This window comes from Pristis pectinata, chromosome 4, assembly GCF_009764475.1.
Source record: "Pristis pectinata isolate sPriPec2 chromosome 4, sPriPec2.1.pri, whole genome shotgun sequence".
In the NCBI taxonomy this organism is placed as follows: Eukaryota; Metazoa; Chordata; class Chondrichthyes; order Rhinopristiformes; family Pristidae; genus Pristis; species Pristis pectinata.
In genome coordinates this window covers 74,782,766-74,803,819 of record NC_067408.1, presented here as the reverse complement: position 1 = coordinate 74,803,819, position 21,054 = coordinate 74,782,766, and the positions used below count along the sequence as shown (strand labels likewise).

Sequence of the window (21,054 nt, the reverse complement as noted above, 5' to 3'; positions counted from 1 at the left end):
TAAGCATGTCCCCGATGACTCTTACCAATTTTTATACATGCATCATAGAAATCATCCTATCCGGAAGCATCACAGCTTGGTATGGCAACTGCTCTGCCCAGGACCACAAGAAATTGCAAAGAGTTGTGAACGCAGCCCAGTGCATCACGCAAACCAACCTCCTCTCCATTGACTCCTTCAGCACTTCCTGCTGCCTCAGGACAGCAGTCAGCATAATCAAGGACCCCTCCCACCCTGGTCATTCTCTCTTCTCCCATCTTCTGTAAGGCAGAAGATACAAAAGCTTGAGAGCACACTCCACTTGACACAAGGACATTGTCTATCCCACTGTTATCAGACTCTTGAAGGGACCTCTAAAGTCTAAAGTTGCATTATTGATCTCCCAATCTACATCATTGCAACTCTTGCACTTTATTTGTTTACCTGTACTGCACTTTCTCTGCAATTGTCACACTAGATTCTGCATTCTGGTTTCTTTTCACTATCTCTATGAATGTATTTATGGCATGATCTGCCCAAATGGCTCACCAACAAAGGTTTTCATTCTATTTTGGTACACATGATAATAATAAACCAATACCAATACCAGACAGTTAGAGAAATGTTGTTCTCTTCTTTAGTTGCTTTCAGTGAGCCAATGAAGTTACCCAATGGCATAGATTTTAAATGCTGCCCAGATATGTTGTCAGTCAGCTGTCCATTTTAGGAACTGTATGGTTTTCGTTTCACTTGAGAGCAACAAAAACAGAAGACCATTGTTTCTGGAGGAAGTGCCACCTTGAACAGGGCAGGAGCTGATTTAATAGGTTATCCCAGTTGCCTGCCCCTAGATTGAGAGAGCCTCAGCTTTCTGACCAGCTTAGAACAAAATAAATATATAGATGAATTTTGGTGATACCATCAGAATCAGGTGGTCCAATTAGCTTTTTTTTTGGTTCACTTAGAAATTGCAAAACAAAATAATCTCTTGAGTTGATTTGTCCTTTCCTCATTAAAATCTGCCTTTCCATAGTTTGTGAATATGCACTTGGATGCATCAGCAAGATTATAGTTTCTAGTCCATTATAATAAAATCATATAGAATAGAAGCAGGAGTAGTGCGCACAGCCCAATCTGCTACTCTGTCATGCAAGAAGATTATGGCTAAGCTTCTACCTCAACTTCACTTTCCTGCTGTGTTCCCATATAATTTGATTCTGTTTTGGTTTCAACCTTGTATATATCCATCGTCTTGGCATCCACAGACTTCCAGGGCAGAAAGTTTAAAGATTTACAAATCTCTAGGTGATGAATGTCTCCTCATGTTAGTGCAAATGGCTAAGAGGCTATGAGCTGACTTATAAATTCCCCAGCCTGCAGGCAACAAGGTCACAGCATCTGCTTTGTCAAGCCCTGGAAGAATTTTAACACAAAACGAAAAGAAAGTACATTCAGGAATGTAAAAACCAACAGAAATCCTGGCAGGAGAACAAGAACAAGAAGGAGAACAAGAACAAGAAGGAGAACAAGGGAAGAACAAAGAACAGTGCAAGTTAGAAAAGAAGATAAAGAAAGAAAAGTGCAAGGAACATCTACCCAAATATTTATTTGCAGGTAAATGAGGGTCATCAGGAGCAATGTATCAACTTTGAAAAATGACAATGGTAATCTTGTAATTGAAAATAAGAAAATGGTTGTTATGTTGAACAAAAGTTTGCCTCAGTACTTACACTAGCAGAGGAAGGCACCATGGACATCTCAAGAAAACTAATGCTGAATAAGGATACATCAAAAATAACATAAGCAACAAAACAGGAATTATATGTCAGGGTTACTATTCTATTCTATTCTATTCTATTCTATTCTATTCTATTCTATTCTAGAAAAGGTGGATTCTATTCTAGAAAAGGTAGATTAAAACACTGAAAGCAGCACACCTTAATTCAAGAACTGTCAACTAATCTTAGAAAATTGTGCAAGTTTTTCTACCTCATAGGAAAACTGAGGTGGGGGAACGAGTGAAACCAGTGAATAATAGACCAGTTAGCCTAAAATTTATTGCTATTAGCCTAAAATGTATTACTGTTAGCCTAAAATGGTTGGAATGTGAAATTAAAGATAGTGATTGAATACCTCGAAATAGTTCAGCTGAACAGGAAGAATCTGCATGCATTTGTAAAGGACAAATCACAGTTGACAAACCTGAAACTTTGGAAGTGGTGACAAAAGTGACAACAGATCTATTTATATTGACTTCCACAAGGCCCCTCTTAAGAGATTTGGCCAAAGTGAAGCTTATGCAATTGAAGTCTAATTAATGACCTGTTCAGGAACAAAGTTATACATCAAAATACATCGGTAAGGATAATAGGCAGATGCTCTAATCCACAGGATGCAAGTGGCAGTATCCCACAAGGATCTGTGTTGACATGTCAACCAGATATTATATTTCTTAACCTTTTTAAGGATGGCTTCTATCTCAGGGGGAAGCTGCTGGATCTCTCCTGGGGGCAATGATCACTGTATCCATTCCAGGAGAGGAGATCACCAGAGCTGTTCCAAGAGGAGGTAAGCATCGGATCTGTCCAAAAATGTGAACAGAGCTGGTCTGTCCCGGGGGAGGTGAGCACTAAGACATTTGAACCTTTTCCTATTATTTATGTAAAATTGTCTTGAAAAGTAAGTGGAGACAGGAAGTTTGTCTTTATTTGACCTTTTCAGTATGTAGGAATGCTGATGACAGAATGAAGGATCATTTGGCTTTAGAACTACATTAAACCTCAATCCAGTGAATTGAAAGTGCTTGATGGATCCACAGTAGAAGTTATTAATGACATATTTCTGTGTATTTGACTGTGGACCATGTAAACTGAGCAGCACGATAGAATCTGGACATTTAGGATGAATGTGGGAAGATCCAACAGTTGATTCACTACTAAATGTTTAAAATACCTCAAGTGACATTTTCAGTTTGGTGCAATAACACAAATGCCATTCAGTGCCAGTGGGAACAGATTTTGGCCCTGTTCAATAACATAGAATTCCTGCAGCTACAGCAACTTCACCCAAGGCAATCACTCCATCTGTTGTGATGCCAGGCAGTTTCAGATGCTCGCTGAGAGTTAAGCAAGTCTACTTCATCTGTGTCATCTAAATTTATTTTCTTTTCTCTGCCAATAATTATGTTTCAGTCATAAGATTAGATCAGACTGGATACCGAGGCAGAACATATTCTTTACATTTCAGATAAAAAGTCAAGTCTGTGCATTTTCATCTAAAATATTTGGTTTACATGACATGCTGAATATTAGAAGAAAGGATGGGTTGGCCCATCACTTCATTGTTGGTCTGAAATTAAAAATATTTTATGCCAGCTGCAGTTTCAGTGGGATGTAAAAAAGAATATTGAAATTCTTAGAGACACAAGAGAGACTGCAGATGCTGGAATCTGCAAGGACACACAAAATGCTGGAGGAACTCAGCGGGTCAGGCAGCATCTATGGAGGGAAATGGACAGTCGACTTTCGGGCCAAGACCCTTCCTCAGGGCTGAAAGAAAGAAGGGACATAAAGGGTGGGGGGAGGGGAGGGGGTGGAGCGAGAGCTGGTGGGTGATGGGTGGATCCAGGTAAGAGGGACGATGGACAGGTGGGGGAGAGGGCAGAGTGGGACCGATGTAAGACGCTGGGAGGTGATAGGTGGCAGTGACGAGGGGCTGAAGAAGATGGAGTCTGATAGGAGAGGACAGTGGACCATGGAATAAAGGGAAGGAGGTGAGGAGGGCAACCAGAGGGAGGAATGTGTGGGTGATGGGCAGATAGAGAGGGCGGGGGAGGGGGAAGAGAAGGGTAACTGGGGCTGGTGGGGTAAGGGAAAACAAAGGGGGGGACACAGGGGAGGGGTCACCAGAAGTTGGAGAAATTGATGTTGATGTCATCAGGTTGGAGACTACCAAGGTGGAATATGAGGTGCTGTTCCTCTCATCTGCATCTGGCCTCAACTTGGCAGTAGAGGAGGTCAGGAACAGGCATGTTGGTGTGGGAATGGGAAGTGGAATCTCTTCCTTCCCTTTATTCTGTGGTCCACTGTGCTCTCCAATCAGGTTCCATCTTCTTCAGCCCCTCGTCACTGCCAATTATCACCTCCCAGCTTCTTACATCATACCCACTCTCCCCTCTCCCCCACCTGTCTATCACCCCCCCTTACCTGGATCCACCCATCACCCACCAGCTCTCGCTCCACCCCCTCCCCCCACCCTTTTATACCCGTTATCTCCCCTGTTTCTTTCCAGTCCTGAGGAAGGGTCTCGGCCCGAAACGCTGATTGAAATTCTTAGGAACGTGCTATTGTATAAAGACTGCAGTGATGGAGCTGGGAATAACTTATGCCACTTGACCTTGCAAAAAATGGTAGCACTGTCTTTCGGGATCCTGCCATGGATAATATCAGAATGAGGAGCTCCCAGAATAGGTGGACAGCTGATCCTACAACCTTCTGCTCATTCCTGATCCACCTACCAACATTTTCCTCAGGACTTCTGCACAAGTGGTACAGTCCCTGCTCATTTTAAGAGGAAACACACTACTTGTTTTGGGAAAATAGGGGTTCAGTAACATGCTGTAGATACTGTTCCAATTTTTGAGGTTCAATGGGCAATACATAAATAGTGAATGCCTTGCCAAACTAAAGGAACGATCCTTAGGAGGATGACTTTGGGCTATTCCAAATCCAGGTAAATGTCTGCTTTCATTGCAAGTACAGAAATAACATGTTTAACTATCTCGCCAACCCTTGTCCCTTTCAATCCCTCACAATTATCTACATATCCTCTGGATTTCCTGTCCTTTTGATCGAAAAGCTGCCTTTGTGTGCAGCTTCAATGCTTATACTTCACTGATGCAATATAAAGAAGGCCCAGTCATCATATTGGCACAAGTCACTCACTAAAGACATCAAAGGAGCAACATGATTGCAGTGATTTATTTGAGATCTCCAGCAGTTTTCTTGTTTTGCTTTTCAATAATTGCAGTTGAAATGAACCCCAAGAAATCAAAGGACTTACCAAGAGAGGAAGAAAGGATGGAGGAATTGCAGCTGCCAGTCAAATATTTAACAGAGCATCTTTACCTGAGCCCAAGGACTCTGTTGCCCAACTGCAGAGGCAAGGTAGTGTAACGGTTAGCGCGACACTATTACAGCGCCAGTGATCGGGGTTCGATTCCTGTCGCTGTCTGTAAGGAGTTTGTACGTTCTCCCGTGTCTGCGTGGGTTTCCTGCGGCTGCTCCGGTTTCCTCCCACATTGCAAAGACGTACGGGTAGGTTAATTGGGTTTAAAATGGGCGGCACGGACTCGTTGGGCTGGAAGGGCCTGTTACCACGCTATAAATAAAATTAAAAAAAAACTTTCCAATTCTTTAAACGTGGGATTCCAAACTGTTTTCTCTTTTTATTATTTGCCCTGGCACTTTCTGCAAATTCTCTATTGTTGTACTGAAGCAACATCCTTGATTTTGTTCTCAAGTCCTGACAGGACTTTCATCCCACAACTTCTGCTGGAAGATATCCATGATCTAGGAGTTCACAAATTGTACACCTTCCTTAATTTTGTATGCATCCAGTGAACCTCACACCTTCTGGGAGTCAGGTGAGCTCCTGTATTAGAGCTGTTGTGATCACATCTTTAGTTAGCTGAGAATTATTTTGCACTTAACTGAAACCCTAAATTAGTTGAAGAGGTTGCTGACCATTTTAGAGTCATAGGGTCCTTTAGCCCTTCAGAGCCCTTCAGCCCAACTGGTCCATGCCAACCAAGATTCCCATCTAATCTAATCCTATTTGCCTGTGTTTGACCCATATCCCTCTAAACTTTTCCTATCCATGTACCTGTCCAAGTACCTTTTAAATGTTGTTAATGTACCTGCCTCATCCACTTCCTCTGGCAGCTTATTCAATATACTGACCACTCCCTGGGTGAAAAAGTCAATTATCTTTGTCTATTTTCATGTAACATTTCGCTCCCTCTTCACATCACCTTATGAATCCAGGATGAGCACATTTGGTAGCACATTTCAAGTTTTCTGTACAGGATTTGTATCTTCCCTTTCCCATGCAGCCTTTTGGATCAAGAATGACTTACTTACACTCCAGTTCTCTGCATTCCGAGGTGCATGATTACACCAATGTGGGATCCATTGACTCTGCCACAAGTGGGACAGGAGATAGGTGGGTGCGTAGTTTGGGAAGTGGTGCGCTAATTATACCAGGCTTTTGTGTGCTCCTAGCGAACAGACTCAAGGTTCTCAATGCTAAGCCAGATGTTCCTTTTCTCCTTTTCTGTTTTAACCATAGAACCATAGAACAATACAGCACAATACAGGCCCTTCGGCCCACCATGTTGTGCCGCCCTTCAAACCAAACCTAAGACTATCTAACCCCTTCCTCCCACATATCCCTCTATCTTAAATTCCTCCATATGCTTATCTAACAATTTCTTGAACTTGTCCAATATTTCAGCCTCCACCACCGCCCCAGGCAGCGCATTCCATGCACCAACCACTCTCTGGGTGAAAAACCTCCCTCTGACATCTCCCTTGAACTTCCCACCCATTACCTTAAAGCCATGTCCTCTTGTTTTGAGCATTGGTGCCCTGGGAAAGAGGCGCTGGCTGTCCACTCTATCTATTCCTCTCAATATTTTGTATACCTCTATCATGTCTCCCCTCATCCTCCTTCTCTCCAATGAGTAAAGCCCTAGCTCCTTTAGTCTCTGCTCATAATCCATACTCTCTAATTCAGGCAGCAACCCGGTAAATCTCCTCTGCACCCTCTCCAATGCCTCCACATCCTTCCTATAATGAGGCAACCAGAACTGGACACAGTACTCTAAGTGTGGTCTAGCCAGAGTTTTGTAAAGCTGTATCATCACTTCGCGGCTCTTAAACTCGATCCCCCGACTAGTGAAAGCTAACATTCCATAAGCTTTCTTAATTACCCTATCCACCTGTGAGGCAACTTTCAGGGATCTGTGGATATGAACCCCCAGACCCCTCTGCTCCTCCACACTGCCCAGAATCCTGCCATTTACCTTGTACTCCGCCTTGGAGTTTGTCCTTCTGAAGTGTACTACCTCATACTTCTCTGGATTGAACTCCATCTGCCACTTGTCAGCCCAGCTCTGCATCCTATCGATATCCCTCTGCAAGCTTCAACAGCCCTCCACACTATCCACAACACCACCAAGCTTTGTGTCATCTGCAAACTTGCTAACCCACCCTTCCACCCCCTCATCTAAGTCATTAATAAATATCACAAAAAGTAGAGGTCCCAGAACCAATCCCTGTGGGATACCACTAGTCACAGCCCTCCAATCCGAATGCACTCCCTCCACCACAACCCTCTGCTTTCTACAGGCAAGCCAATTCTGAATCCACACGGCCAAGCCTCCCTGGATCCCTTGGCCTCTGACCTTCTGAAGAAGCCTACCATGCAGAACCTTGTCAAACGCCTTACTAAAATCCATGTAGACCACATCCACTGCACTACCCTCATAAATCTTCCTGGTCACCTCCTCAAAGAACCCTATCAAGCTTTTGAGGCAAGATCTTCCCTTCACAAAGCCATGCTGGCTGTCCCTAATCAGTTCATGATTCTCTAAATGCTCATAGATCCTATCTCTTAGAATCCTTTCTAACAGCTTACCCACCACAGATGTAAGGGTCACCGGCCTGTAATTCCCAGGACTATCCCTACTACCTTTTTTGAATAAGGGGACAACATTCGCCACCCTCCAATCCTCCAGTACCATTCCCGTGGACAACGAGGACTCAAAGATCCTAACCAACGGTTCAGCAATCTCCTCCCTCACCTCACAAAGCAGCCTGGGGAATATTCTGTCAGGCCCCGGAGACTTATCTGTCCTAATATTTTCTAAAAACTCCAACACATCCTCTCTCTTAATATTTACATACTCTAGAACATTACCCTCACCAACACTGTCCTCAGCATCATCAAGACCCCTCTCCTTGGTGAATACTGAAGAGAAGTATTCATTGAGAACCTCACCAACTTCCACAGCTTCCAGGAACATCATCCTACCTTTGTCTTTAATCGGACCTACCTTTACCCTAGCCATCCTTCTGCTCTTCACGTACGAGTAAAAAGCCTTGGGATTCTTCTTAACCCTACTCACCAAAGCCTTTTCATGTCCCCTTCTCACTTTCCTCAGCCCTTTCTTAAGTTCCTTCCTTGCTACTCTATATTCCTCACGAGCCCTGTCCGATCCTTGCTGCTTATACCTTATGTATGCTGCCTTCTTCTTCCAAACTAGTTGTTCCACCTCTCTCGTCACCCACGGTTCCTTCACCCTACCATTCCTTCTCTGCCTCACCGGGACAAATTTATCCCTGACATCCTGCAAAAGATCCCTGAATATCGACCGCATCTCCATAGTACATTTCCCTTCAAAAATGTCACCCCAATTTACACTCCCAAGTTCTCGCCTTATAGCCTTATAATTTGCCTTTCCCCCAATAAATATCTTCCCGTCCTCTTTGCTCCTATCCCTGTCCATGACAATTCTAAAGGTTATGGAGCAATGGTCACTGTCCCCCAAATGCTCACCCACCAATAGATCTGTCACCTGTCCTGGTTCATTACCTAAAGCTAGATCTAATATGGCATTCCCTCTAGTCAGCCTGTCAGCATACTGTGTCAGGAATCCGTCCTGGACACACCTAACAAACTGAGCCCTGTCTAAACCCTTGGCAATAAGTAAGTGCCAATCAATATCTGGAAAGTTGAAGTCTCCCATTATAATAACCCTGTTATTTTCGCATCTTTCCAAAAACTGCCTCCCAATCTGCTCCTCAGTATCCCTACTACTACCGGGGGGCCTATAGAATACTCCCAGGAGGGTAACTGCCCCTTTCTTTTTCCTAACTTCCACCCATATTGACTCTAGAGAGGATCCTTCTACATTATCTCCCCTTTCTGCAGCTGTAACAGTGTCCCTGACCAGTATCGCCACCCCTCCTCCTCTTCTCCCCCCCTCCCTATCCCTTTTAAAACACTGAAAACCAGGAATATTCAATATCCATTCCTGCCCTGATGTCAGCCATGTCTCTGTAATAGCCACAATATCATAGTCCCATGAACGAATCCAAGCTCTCAGTTCATCTCCCTTATTCCTGATGCTTCTCGCATTTAAGTAAATACTCTTTAGCCCATCCACCTTACTACTTTTATAGCCTGTACTCTGCTTATCCGTCCTCAAAGCCTCTCTACCTGTCAGATCTGACTTTACCCCATCCCCTTCTTCCTCTGACCTACTCCTCCGGTTCCCTTCCCCCTCACAATCTAGTTTAAATCCTCCAGAGAGGACAGGTTACACCCGAACCTGAGAGGGGCCACAAGGATATTGGCCCCTCTCAGGTTCGGGTGTAACCCGTCCTCTCTGTACAGGTCCCACCTTCCCCAGAAGAGATCCCAATGATCCAAAAATCTAAACCCTCCCTCCTGCACCAACTTCTCAGCCACGCATTTATTTGCCATCTCTTCCTATTCCTCCCTTCACTATCGCGTGGCACTGGCAGCAATCCCGAGATCGCTACCTTCGAGGTCCTGCTCTTCAGCCTTCTGCCTAGATCGCTAAACTCACTTTTCAGGACCTCATCCCTCTTCCCACCTATGTCGTTGCTACCAACATGAACCACGACTTCTGGCTGTTCTCCCTCCCGCTCTAGAATCCTGTGGACCCGACCAGTGACCTCCCGGACCCTGGCACCTGGGAGGCAACATACCATCTGGGATTCATGCTCACTGCCACAGAACCTCCTATCTGTTTCTCTGACTATCAAGTCCTCTATCACTACTGCCTTCCTCTTCTCCTCCAAAACCTTCGTTTTGAGTTATCATGGGCCATGAGTCAATGGAATGTCACAAGGAGGCTTTGAGAACATCCTTGAATCATTTGCTCTGTCCAGCTGGTAATCTCATGCTTTGATGGAGCTCGAAATAGAGTGCCTGCTTCAGGAATGGTGTCTCTGAGGGTGCACAAACAACGTGGCCTGCACATTGGAGCCGAATGAATGTAATTAGGGCTTCATTGTTGGGAACACTGGGAGAGGACGGCAATATTGGCTTGCTTAGCCTGCCAGTGGATCAAGATTTTGCAGTATTGGTGGCATTTCTCCTGTGTCGTGAAGTGTCTACTTTAAGTAATTCATGAGTTAGAAACAGACAGAAGGGCAGGGATCACTGCTGCCCAGAAGACAATGAGCTCTTTGCCATGTTTAATGTCTTAAAATAAAACTATTATTGGTAATAATAACATGAACTACTGAATTATTGTAAAAATTCATTTGGTTCACCAATGTCCTTCAGGGGAGGAAACCTGCCAAACTTGCCCAGTCTGGTTGATGTGACTCCAGACCCCACCAATGTAATTAGCTCTTCAGTACCCTCTGAAATGATCTAGCGAGTTGTACCATTACTAGTGCATTATACCAGAGGCTACCCAATAAATTCAGACCTGGCAATATCATTCCCAATGCAGTTGGTCTTGCAGAGTCCTCCTCTCAAAGATCTGGAGGCTAGCGTCTAAATTGGGAGAGCTGCTGCCAGAGCCGACACAAGCAACAGCCCGATATCGTCATCCTCACCAAATCAGATCTTACAGACAATATGCTAGACTCCTCCATCACAATCCCTGATACATTCAGTCCCAACAGCAGGACAATCCCACCAGAGTGACATCCACACAGAAAGGAATAGCCCTTGGAGTCTTCAACATTGACTCCAGACACCATGAAGTTGCATGGAATCAGGTCAAGGAAGGGCAAGGACATCCCCTCCTGACCACCACCTACCGTCCTAGCTCAGCTGATGAATCAGTGTTCCTCTATGGTGAACAACACTGGAAAAGCCCTGAAAGTAGTGAAGATGCAGAATGTCCGTTGGCTGGGGAACTTCAATATCAATCATCAAGTGTACCTTGGCAGCATAATACTGACTGAGCCGGCTGAGACCTGGAAGGACATAGCTACCAGTAGGTAGTTAGCAAACCAATGCAAGGGATAAACCTCCTTGACCTTGCCTCATCAATCTACCCATGGCAGATACATCTGTCCCTGATGGCATTGGAAGTAGTGACCTCTGCACAATCCTTGAAGAAACAAAGTTCTGTCCTGTGTTCACACTAAGGACATCTTAACAGTGCATTCTGTGGCTCTACAGGGCATAACAGGAGCAAACACTTTGGATACCTAAATTTGAGGTATAATAGGTGCAACCCTGGTAAAGCTGCAATACAGAATTACGTTCATGCTATAAGAAAAATAGAGCAAAGTGATCTCACAAGCAAAGGATTGGTTCGGAGCTCTGCAGTCCTGCCACATGCTATTGTGAATGCTAGTGAATATCAAACAGCTGATGGGAGAACGAGGTTTCATGGATGTCACCATACCCGGCAATGGTATGGCCGAGAAGGTGGAGTGCTAAAGACAAAGCTGAAGCATTTGCAGCCACGTTCAGCCAGAAGTTGCAAGTGTCCGATCCATTCTGGCTTGCCCTGAGATCCCCACCAATTACAGGTGCCAATCTTCAGCCTATTTGATTCAAGTAATGGCTGATAGCATTGGTTCAGTAGAGGCTACGGGATGAAACAACATTAAAGCTCTACTACTGAAAGCCTACGCTCAAAAAACAGCTGCAGCTCTAGCCAATCTGTTCTAGTAGCGTACCAACGATGCCACCTTCCCAGAATGTGGAAAATTGCCCAGATACGTCTTAGTCATAAAAATTAGGACACATCCAATCCATTTAATTACTGCTCAATCAGTCTCCTCATATTCATCAGCAAAGTGATAGGATGAAAAGTGCTGTTGACAGCGCCTTCAAGTAGCACTTACTCAATAGCTTGCTCACTGATGCCTACTTTGGTTCTTGCCTGGACCACGCTTCACAGACTTGATCCAAACATGGACCAAAGAGCTGAATTCCAAAGATGAGTTGACAGCCACAGGCAGTTCTGTCCATGCCCTGCTTTGGAGCTCCTGTTGCAGCCACAGCAGATAACAGAGATCTATTACAGGCTTCTGTTACAGCACAGGCACCACACACTCTGCTTCCTTGTCTGGCTGATATAATGAAAATGCTCCCTGAAGACTTGTTGCGGATATGGACTATGGACTCTTCTTCCACCACCATCATTTCTCTCTTACACTCTCTCTATCTCTCTCTTTATCTCTTTCTCTTCTTGTACAGAGTCGGACCATGTAGAGGGAATTTCTAGGGCAGCAAAAATTTTTCGCTGCAACTTGCATGTTGACAGCAGAAAGGAGAAACTGCCAAAAAATGAAGCCCATCTTGTTGCCCTGCAGCCTAGGACATATTAGTATTTACTATCCACAGAGTACATCAAGACCTTAAGTTGTACTGCCACAAGCTTCTTGTTGACCAATAGCACTCTGATTGATACAGGTAGGTTTACCATGTAGAATTCATGCATTAGAACAGGTTAGAGTCCTACAGCCACCATATGCCTTAACAGTATTGTTTGTGTGAGGTCTTTGAATTCTTCTGGACTTGGCCTACACTGTCCAACATGGTGGGAGGGACATGTCCTTTCATACTGGACACTTGGATACCCATATCATACCTGGAAGTGAATGCAGCAAAATCCAGTTCCTAACCCAATGACCGCAATACTTACGTTCTATCCTAAAATCTTCATTGCATCAGCAAGGTCTTGTTTCCCAGCTGTGTATCTTCATGGTAATGATTCATTCAGAGTATTAGCATTTTATTTTTTAGCATGTAGCATTAGCAACATTTTTATGTTCTTCTTTAGCAGATCAAAAATAAAACAGTAAAATCACTTCCCAGTAAGTAGAGTTAGACCAGACTTGTGCTACCATAATGTCACTAACACCATTATATTGCCTCATCATAATTTTGCATTCTGTCCAAGAATAACACTCTGAATACCTGAGGAAATGACAAATGCCATTACACAATAAATTGCAGCGTTATCAATTGTATGTGTTATCTCCGCAGTTAGTCGCCTTTTATGCACCTTACATAAGTGAGAGACATCTTAATGTACATATCATTACATCATTGATGTTGTTTCTGAGTTGCTCAGCAATGAAGTAGAAATATGTTATCAAAGCTTCTCAGCACTGTCACAGTTGGAACCGATTGCAGCTTTCCTGCAGTATTATAATTGGAACAATTGGGGATATCACGGAGGTGCCTGCTTAACATCAGCTCCTTGTTCTGTAGTTTTTTTATGGTTGCAGAATAATAGGATTGGTTGTGTTTTAATGCATATGTCCTTGGATCAGAACAGGTTCATATGAGCAAAAAATTATGAAATAATTGTTTTCATTAAAAGTCAGTTTAAAGAGGGTAGAGATTTCTGATACATTCAGTATGTTTGCTCATTGAGTTACATTGTGAAGCTGTTCAAGTGATTACACAGAAGTAATCTGATATTTATAATACATGTGGAACAGCCCAATGCTGCTGAAAGTAACGCTTGAGTAATTTATATCCTGGTATTCAGTGAATCGGGAAAGCTTGTCAAAGGCATTCAAGTGGATGAGTGAATATAACGTTCCTAATAACTTGAGTTTCAGTGATAAACTACCTCACTGGACTCAGCCTGTGTGCTGCTGAGTCCAAGCTGATGGCGTTGAATGGCTCTGTGCAACTGTGATTTTTTTTCATTAAAAGATCAGTTTTGCTTTACCATCATCTCTTCAAATTAACCAGATTTGCACATTGGTTTTCTCTATGGCTTGACAGGAAGCCCATCTCCTCATAGAGCCGATGCCCAACCTTGAGTTTTATTGGCCGGATCTTCCCAGATTCAATTTTAAAAATATGTTTTCCAGAGACATTAAAACGGATGTAAAAATGTTAAAAATTAAAAATCCTAGGTCATTTAAAGCACTTTAAAAGAGTCCTGGGGAATTTGATTCCTGTATTTCTTTCAGTTAGGGGTCATACCTCATTTATGGCAATCAATCCATGGGGTAGAATGTAGCAGTTAGTGTGAAGGAGTCTGCAGGAATCATCAACTAATACATGGTAGAGTGAAGCACAACCAGCTGAGAGGTTGCAAAAGTGTTATAGAACCTCCAGAGCAGCAACACCCACAGGACCAAGAAAACGCAAAGGCTGGATCCTCCAGTTGTTACTGAGCACTGAGCAAATAATCCGACCCATCAGACTTCCAAAGATGCAACTTTGCACTTTCAATCCAACAGGGATTAAAGGTGTGATTTATTGAACCTTAGTGAAATAATTTGAGAAATGCAAAGAAATGTTAAGGATTTATAATGTTCAGCAGTTTTCTGCTGTTCCACACAAACTTACACAGGGCATTCAGTTACCCAGCTGCAAACCTCTGTTCTTTGTGAAATGATGGCAGATGATGCTTTTATCAAGTTACAGAGCTCATCCCTTCTTCGTTGATGCTAGAATTACGTCACACTGATACAATTAAACTTCTATTGAGATCTCTTTCCTAGCTGAAGGGAAACACTGAAATAATTTGAGAAATGACTTTTACTTTAATGTCCCAATATCCATGGTATTGCTCGCAGGAAGTTAAAAATCAAATGCAGGCTACAGATTAAATCAAACTGTCGACCATGGATGTTCCTTGATCTCCTCACTCACATGTTGCCCCTTGGTTCCATTATTTGCTACTTCCGCATGTATGCCTCCCTCAAATCTGTCACAGACTCAGACTTCTTGTCCCACACCCAATGTCTAGATTGGGGGTGAACTGCACAATGTACCATGGGGTGTGGGGGGTGGAGGTGGAGGTCCCACCATAGCCGTGGGGGGTCTTTTTGCAACAGGAACCTTAATAAGTTTAGTGGGCCAGAGAACAGGAATGCAGCACATCACTCTCCACGAAACAACCAGGAATTAAATTCCACTAGTTTTTCTTCTGACAATTTAAAAACTGGAAAAACTGAACAGGAAATCCATGTTTATTCAGATGGTGTAACTCATCCTTGTTTCGTTCCCATGAGGGAGAAGTCATTGCCACAACACCGTGATGGTGAGGTAATCAAATTTCTCTGTGTATGCATCCTGAATTGTAGCACATATATAAAAAAACAAATTTTGTCAGTCCCGCTACCATTTTATATTCCTCCACTGAAGTTTTGAGTTTGACTCTTTCTTCTCTTCCCAAAAGTAGTGAATGTCAAAAATATTTCAGCTGCATTGTTAGTCAGACCTACCCACATTTTATACCCATGGGCCCACTTAATCAGAACTAATCAATTTCGTGCAATTAAGTCATACCCACATTCCCACATATTATAAGATACCAGATCTTCAAACACTGAAAACCAAATACACATTTAGTCATTATGAACTGTGTAATAAGTTTATATGCTGTTTGAACGTGCTGTCCAAACTACCTCCAGGCTTGGTGTCAATATTAACCCTGAGGTGAGCTTCAATTTTAATACTTGCACCATTATTAGGACTGTTTATTTCTACCTCTGTAACATTACCCAACTCCACCCAGCTGCAGCCTATCTACTGTTGAAGCGCTCATTCATTCCTTTTCTGCCTTTTGACTTGACTGTCCTAATGCACTCATGGTTAGTCTCACCAATACTCTCCCATCCATATCCTAACTCACACCAAGTCCTGTTTAGGACAGTTAAGCAAAAGCTCAACATTAAAATTTTCAGCCAAACCATTCCACAGCTGCTTCCTATCTCTATAATCTCCTCCAGGTCTATAAAGGAATTGAGGTCTTCTGATTCTGACCCCTTGATCATTCCTGATTTTAATCACAGTTTTCACAGCCATATCTTCAGCTAATCTAGCCCCAAGCTCTGAAATTCCCTCCCTAATGTCCTCTGACACTCTGAATCTCTTATTTTCTTCAGATTATTCTCATTAAAGGTTAATTTTTTTGGTCTAACTTTTAATAATCGGCATGATATTTCTTTAAGTGGCTCGGCCAAAGTTTGTTTGAATATGCCCCTATGAACGAGAGTTATCTTGGACAATTCACTGTGTTATATAAATATAGGTCATTGTTGTCAACTTGTTTGGTAGGACAAATAAGAATAAAACTGTAACACAACCCCCCACCCCCTCCAAAATATTTAGGCTGGTTTTTTGAATTATGCATTCAACTATTTCCCTATTGCTGCATCATGAACTTTCAGTATTTTACTGATAGTGATTTCTGACACTCCAACAGCATAATTTGGGGAATATCTTACATAAAATATTTTACATTTGCATTTCCTCTGCAAACAAAGAGCCTTTAAGTACTTAAAAAGCCTTATTGTCATGACCTGAAATACAGTAGATCTTTACAAATCTTAGCAAAAAAAACCCTTTAGAATACATAAAAGTGACACCCTGACTTTTTATATTAGATTGCATTCTTCAGTGAGAACAAACAGACCAGTTACACAGCACATAATGGTTTTTTGATAATATGGTGCTTATCTTGTGAAGGACAGTATTTCTTTTGTTGACGTATGTATGCCGGACATAAGGTTAAAAAAAATCATGCTTACATAGCATTTCCTTTTCATTTTGTTCAGCCATTTTATACAAAGAGACAATGACTAATATTTAAAAGCCTGTATTACACTGAGTTCAAACAGAAAAATATACCTCCAATTTCAAATGGCCCAAATCTGAATCCAAGAACATTTATTACAGTATCTACTTTAACAGAGTGGTGATCTAAAAGTGTTCTTTTTAAGTGCAATATATTTAAGTAAAATAACCAATTCACAAAAGCTCTGTTTAACTAAGTGCCACATCATTGTAAGAACATAGAATTCCATTGTGTTCATGAAAAGAAATAGGTTTGAAGAGAATGGTTGGGCATTTGGGATTATATTCATCTGATGAATGCTAATTAAGTCAAATGTTAAATCAGGAGAACATGATGATCCAGCTACATCATTCTATGGCTGAAGGCTTCAAAGCAAAAGCTTAAAAAACTCACAATCTTGAGTATTTCCATAGCATGAAAGCAGTGATAGTGCTTTGACATGTACATATTCTCTGAGCATTCCTTTTAAGTTTGGACTGCAGGGTCACTCAGACAATGCCTTTTAATTTGAAAGAGAAGTCAACTGATATCTACTGAAATCTTAACGGCCAAGACTTTCCCTGGAATTATTCCTGTCACAATGGCCTCACTGGTAGTATGTCAGAATCTCTGCTCACTGGACAAAATGAGATTTGAGTCCAATGTTTTGAGGAACTCCCTATTTTGCTTCATAATAAATGAAAATAGACTGTGCAATTGAAAGCTACACCATCAGATAAGTGGCTATGATGCAAATAAAGATGCTCTAAGCAGCCTTCGGGGAGGGGAGGGGGTCGTTGATAGATTTCAATGGAATTCATTATATTGCTAGATTACCACTACTTTTAAACACGACTAAGAGAGCAACACTGTATATGGTATATTAGCTTTCCCCCAGCTTAAGTTTATATTAAGCATTGTTGGTCACTGTGATAACATAACTGCTTCCACGAGCGATATGATCACCAGGTATCATAACCTCTGCACCAGCTGTGGTTTAATCGGTAACACCTTCAAACCTGAGTCAGAGTCCCATTCTAGAGATATGAGCACAAAAGTCTAGGCTGATTCTGCAGTGTAGGACCAAGGGAGTGCTGGATTGTTGGAGTTAATATCTTTTAGATGGACATTAGAGACTCATGTCTTTATTTCAGTGAAGAACAGGGGAATTATTTGTGGTCCCTGGTCTATATTCATCCCTCAAACAGCATTACAACAAAATGAATTACGTGATTATTATTCATTGCTGTTAGCAAGAGCAAGTTTAGGCCAACTTGACTGTTGTGTAACCTATATTAACATCCTTCAACTGTGTGTGAAGGAATTCATGATGAAGTGTTTTACTTCATTCAGTATACATAAAAGCCAAGGAATTACTATTGGCAATTTGTGTAAGATGTTCAAATTCCTCTGCCATGTAAATAGTAATGTGTCACTGTAATTGTTTTGAAACCTCTGGAAAAATATTAGACAAAAAATCCAAACGCTGGAAATTTGAAACAAAAACAGAGAATGCTGGAGGAGCTTCTCCAGCTCTTTGTGTGTTGCTCCAGAGGATGCTGGAAGCACTCAGCAGGTCAGGCAACATTGAGGAGAGAAATGCTGCTTGACCTGCTGAATGCTTCCAGTATTTTGGGGAACATGAGTGTATTAAGCTTTTATGTCCCATTGATAGCCATACTTTCTTAGCCATAGATTGGAGGGCAACATAAATGGCACAATAGCTCCTGCAAACTGGATTCGACATTGACCTCTAGTACTGTTCGTGTGGAGTTTGCAGGTGCTCTGTGTGACTGCATGGGTTCCCCTGTGTGTTCTGGTTTCCTCCAAAATCCAACAAATGTGCTGGTTGGTAGGTTAATTGGCTGCTTTATACTTCCCAAGTGTAGTTCATGGGCATGTGAGAGAGAATAGTATACAAGGAATAGGATTTGATGGGATCGCTCTGGCAGCTGGCATACACTTGATAGTCTGAATGGCCTCCTATGTCATAAGAAAATAAGAGAATGAAGATTAGATGTATTTTATGTTGGAGAAATTATTTCATAGGTGCAATGAAAACAATACTTAGTCTCAGAGTAATGAGCAGCATTCAAGGGCTTCAGGGGAAACATAAAGGAGAAAGGGTGGGACGGCCAACCCTAGAGCTTCCAGATGATAAGATGCATAGATGGTAAATAAGGAAAAAAGGGAACTGTATGTCAAACACTTAGAATTTAATGCCTGGAAGAGTCTAGAAAGTATTGGAGTGAAAATAAAAGGAAAATTATTAAAGCACAAAGAAGATATGAATAAATCTTGACAAGTAACATCAAAGAAAATTCAAACATATTTTTTAAGTATGTAAAGAGCAAAAGGAGAACTTGGAAAAAGTAGAGACCAAAAAGTACTCTGGAGGCAAAGCACGTGCAAAGGTTCTTAATAAATATTTTACGATCATCATCATAAAAGAATGAAATGACATGGGTGAATGAGTACGAAAATTTGTATGAGGTCAACATAGTAAAAGAGGAAGTACCAAGGGGTGCAGCATTGTTTTGAAAAATAATAAATTGGCAGATCCAGATGAAGTATATCCTGTACTGTTAAAAGAAGCAAGGGAAGAAATTGCTGGCTCCAAATGCCATTGACAGTGGGGAGGAAAGATTGATACTGCATCAATTACACATTATGAGTAAGATGTTATTGCACTGGGGAGGGTAAAGTGGAGACTTACAAGGATGTTGTCAGGCTTGGAAAATGGTAACTTTGAGGAAAGACTGAACAGTTTGAGGTGGATTTCTTTTGAACAGAAGTGGCTGAGAGACAATTGACCGAGAGGTATAAAATTACGAGGGGCATAGGTGAGATAAATAGGAAGGAGCTATTTCCCTAGGCAGAGGGGTCAATAATAAAGGCATGGATATAAAGTAATTGGTAGAAGGATTAGAGGGGAAATAAGGAAAGATATTTTCACTCAAGCTTTGATCGGGTTCAGGAACTAACTAGTGAAAATAGTGTGGAGAGAACAACTTTCATCACATTTTAACAGTATCTTGATGTGTACTTGAAGAGCCATGACCTGCAGGGTGATAGACCTAGTGCTGGAAGATGGAATCAGATTGGGTAAGTCTTTTTCAACTGTCACTGGCATAATGGGCTGAGTGGCCTCCTTCTGCCTTGTAAATATTTTATTATTCCATGTCTATGAACATTGGTCAGGTTTTGATTTAGGACAACAGTTTCCTGATAATGTATCAACAGGTATAATATCTAAACCTGCAAATTCAAATAAAAATCTTTTCACTAATGAAGTAGTTCAGAATGGATTTGTTCTTCTCTTGTGTAGTTTCCTGCTCAATGCATCATTAACGTGCGAGAACCACACAGCTCCTCGACACTGACCATGATCTACTGGAGTCATTTTATATCCACAAAGGGCATCATATTCTATTGGAGAGTGGTCTGGTAAGTTAATCTAAATATAATTGATTTATATATTATCATCCAAGTACTGTAAATGAGTTTTCAGGCAACTTTAACATTTTACGTCTTCTCAGTAACGGCACTCAAAGGTCCTGTGGAATTTACAAAATCCTTCTGTACTGCTGTCATTTGCTCCCCACAAATACTTTTCAGATTAACACAAGGTATGATTTACTGCATAACCATGATCAGCATTTGTACAATATAGTCTCTTTAAACAAAGCTTTATTGGTCATAATTTCTTCTTTGTCTAATTTTTCACTGTGATTTACAATCTGCTAACAAATTTATAGAAACACATGGATTTGAAATGTGTCATTTGTAAGAATCCAGTTACATTAGTCCTATCGTTACTTAAGGAGCCAATCATGACACACTTCATTCAATAACCCTTTAATACTTCAGTATTAGCTAACTACCCATTAACTGTTATAAATCTTTCAAAGTTCATTAATCCAGCTTGATACTAGCTCAAGGATGGTGAACTGGTTCTGATTTACTCATGAGGTTCAGCCATTCTTGGAGGAGCCTCACCAATGATAAAACTTCTAAGGAAAGAAATGAGAAAACAGTCACCTTTTCCTCGTAAATGGCTCAAGGATCGTTTGTGTCTTACTGGAGTTAGGATCTGTTCCACTAGAGGATGAAGAAGTTTATGTTTACAGAGCACCTTTCACAATCTTAAAAAATTCCAAAAGAGACAAACTTGGATTGTTTTCTCTGGAGTGGCAAAAGCTGAGGGGAGACCTGATAGAAGTTTATAAGATTATGAAACGCGTAGATAGAATAGACAGCCAGTATCTTTTCCCCAGGGTCAAAACGTCTAATACTAGAGGGCATGCATTTAAGGTGAAAGGGGGTAAGTTCAAAGGAGGTGTGCGGGGCAAGTTTTTACACAGAGAGTGGTGGGTGCCTGGAATATGCTGCCAGGGGTGGTAGTGGAGGCAATTATGAAAGAGGTGTTTAAAAGGCTCTTGTATAGGCACATGAATATGCAGAGAATGGAGGATATGGAC

At 41.8% G+C, this 21,054-nt stretch overlaps 1 protein-coding gene across 3 annotated transcripts in view; it reads left to right on the top strand.

Annotated features, from left to right (window-relative positions):
* Nucleotides 1-21,054, top strand: part of LOC127569910 (galactosylgalactosylxylosylprotein 3-beta-glucuronosyltransferase 1-like) — an 85,776-nt gene that overhangs the window by 11,063 nt on the left and 53,659 nt on the right. For 2 of the 3 annotated variants that reach the window (XM_052014959.1, XM_052014961.1), the window contains exon 2: nucleotides 19,902-20,020. The gene's annotated coding sequence lies outside the window, so the exon portion shown is untranslated. Of the gene's footprint in view, nucleotides 1-1,352; nucleotides 1,594-19,901; nucleotides 20,021-21,054 lie in introns of all 3 variants that reach the window. The other variant, XM_052014962.1, reaches the window with a different exon arrangement.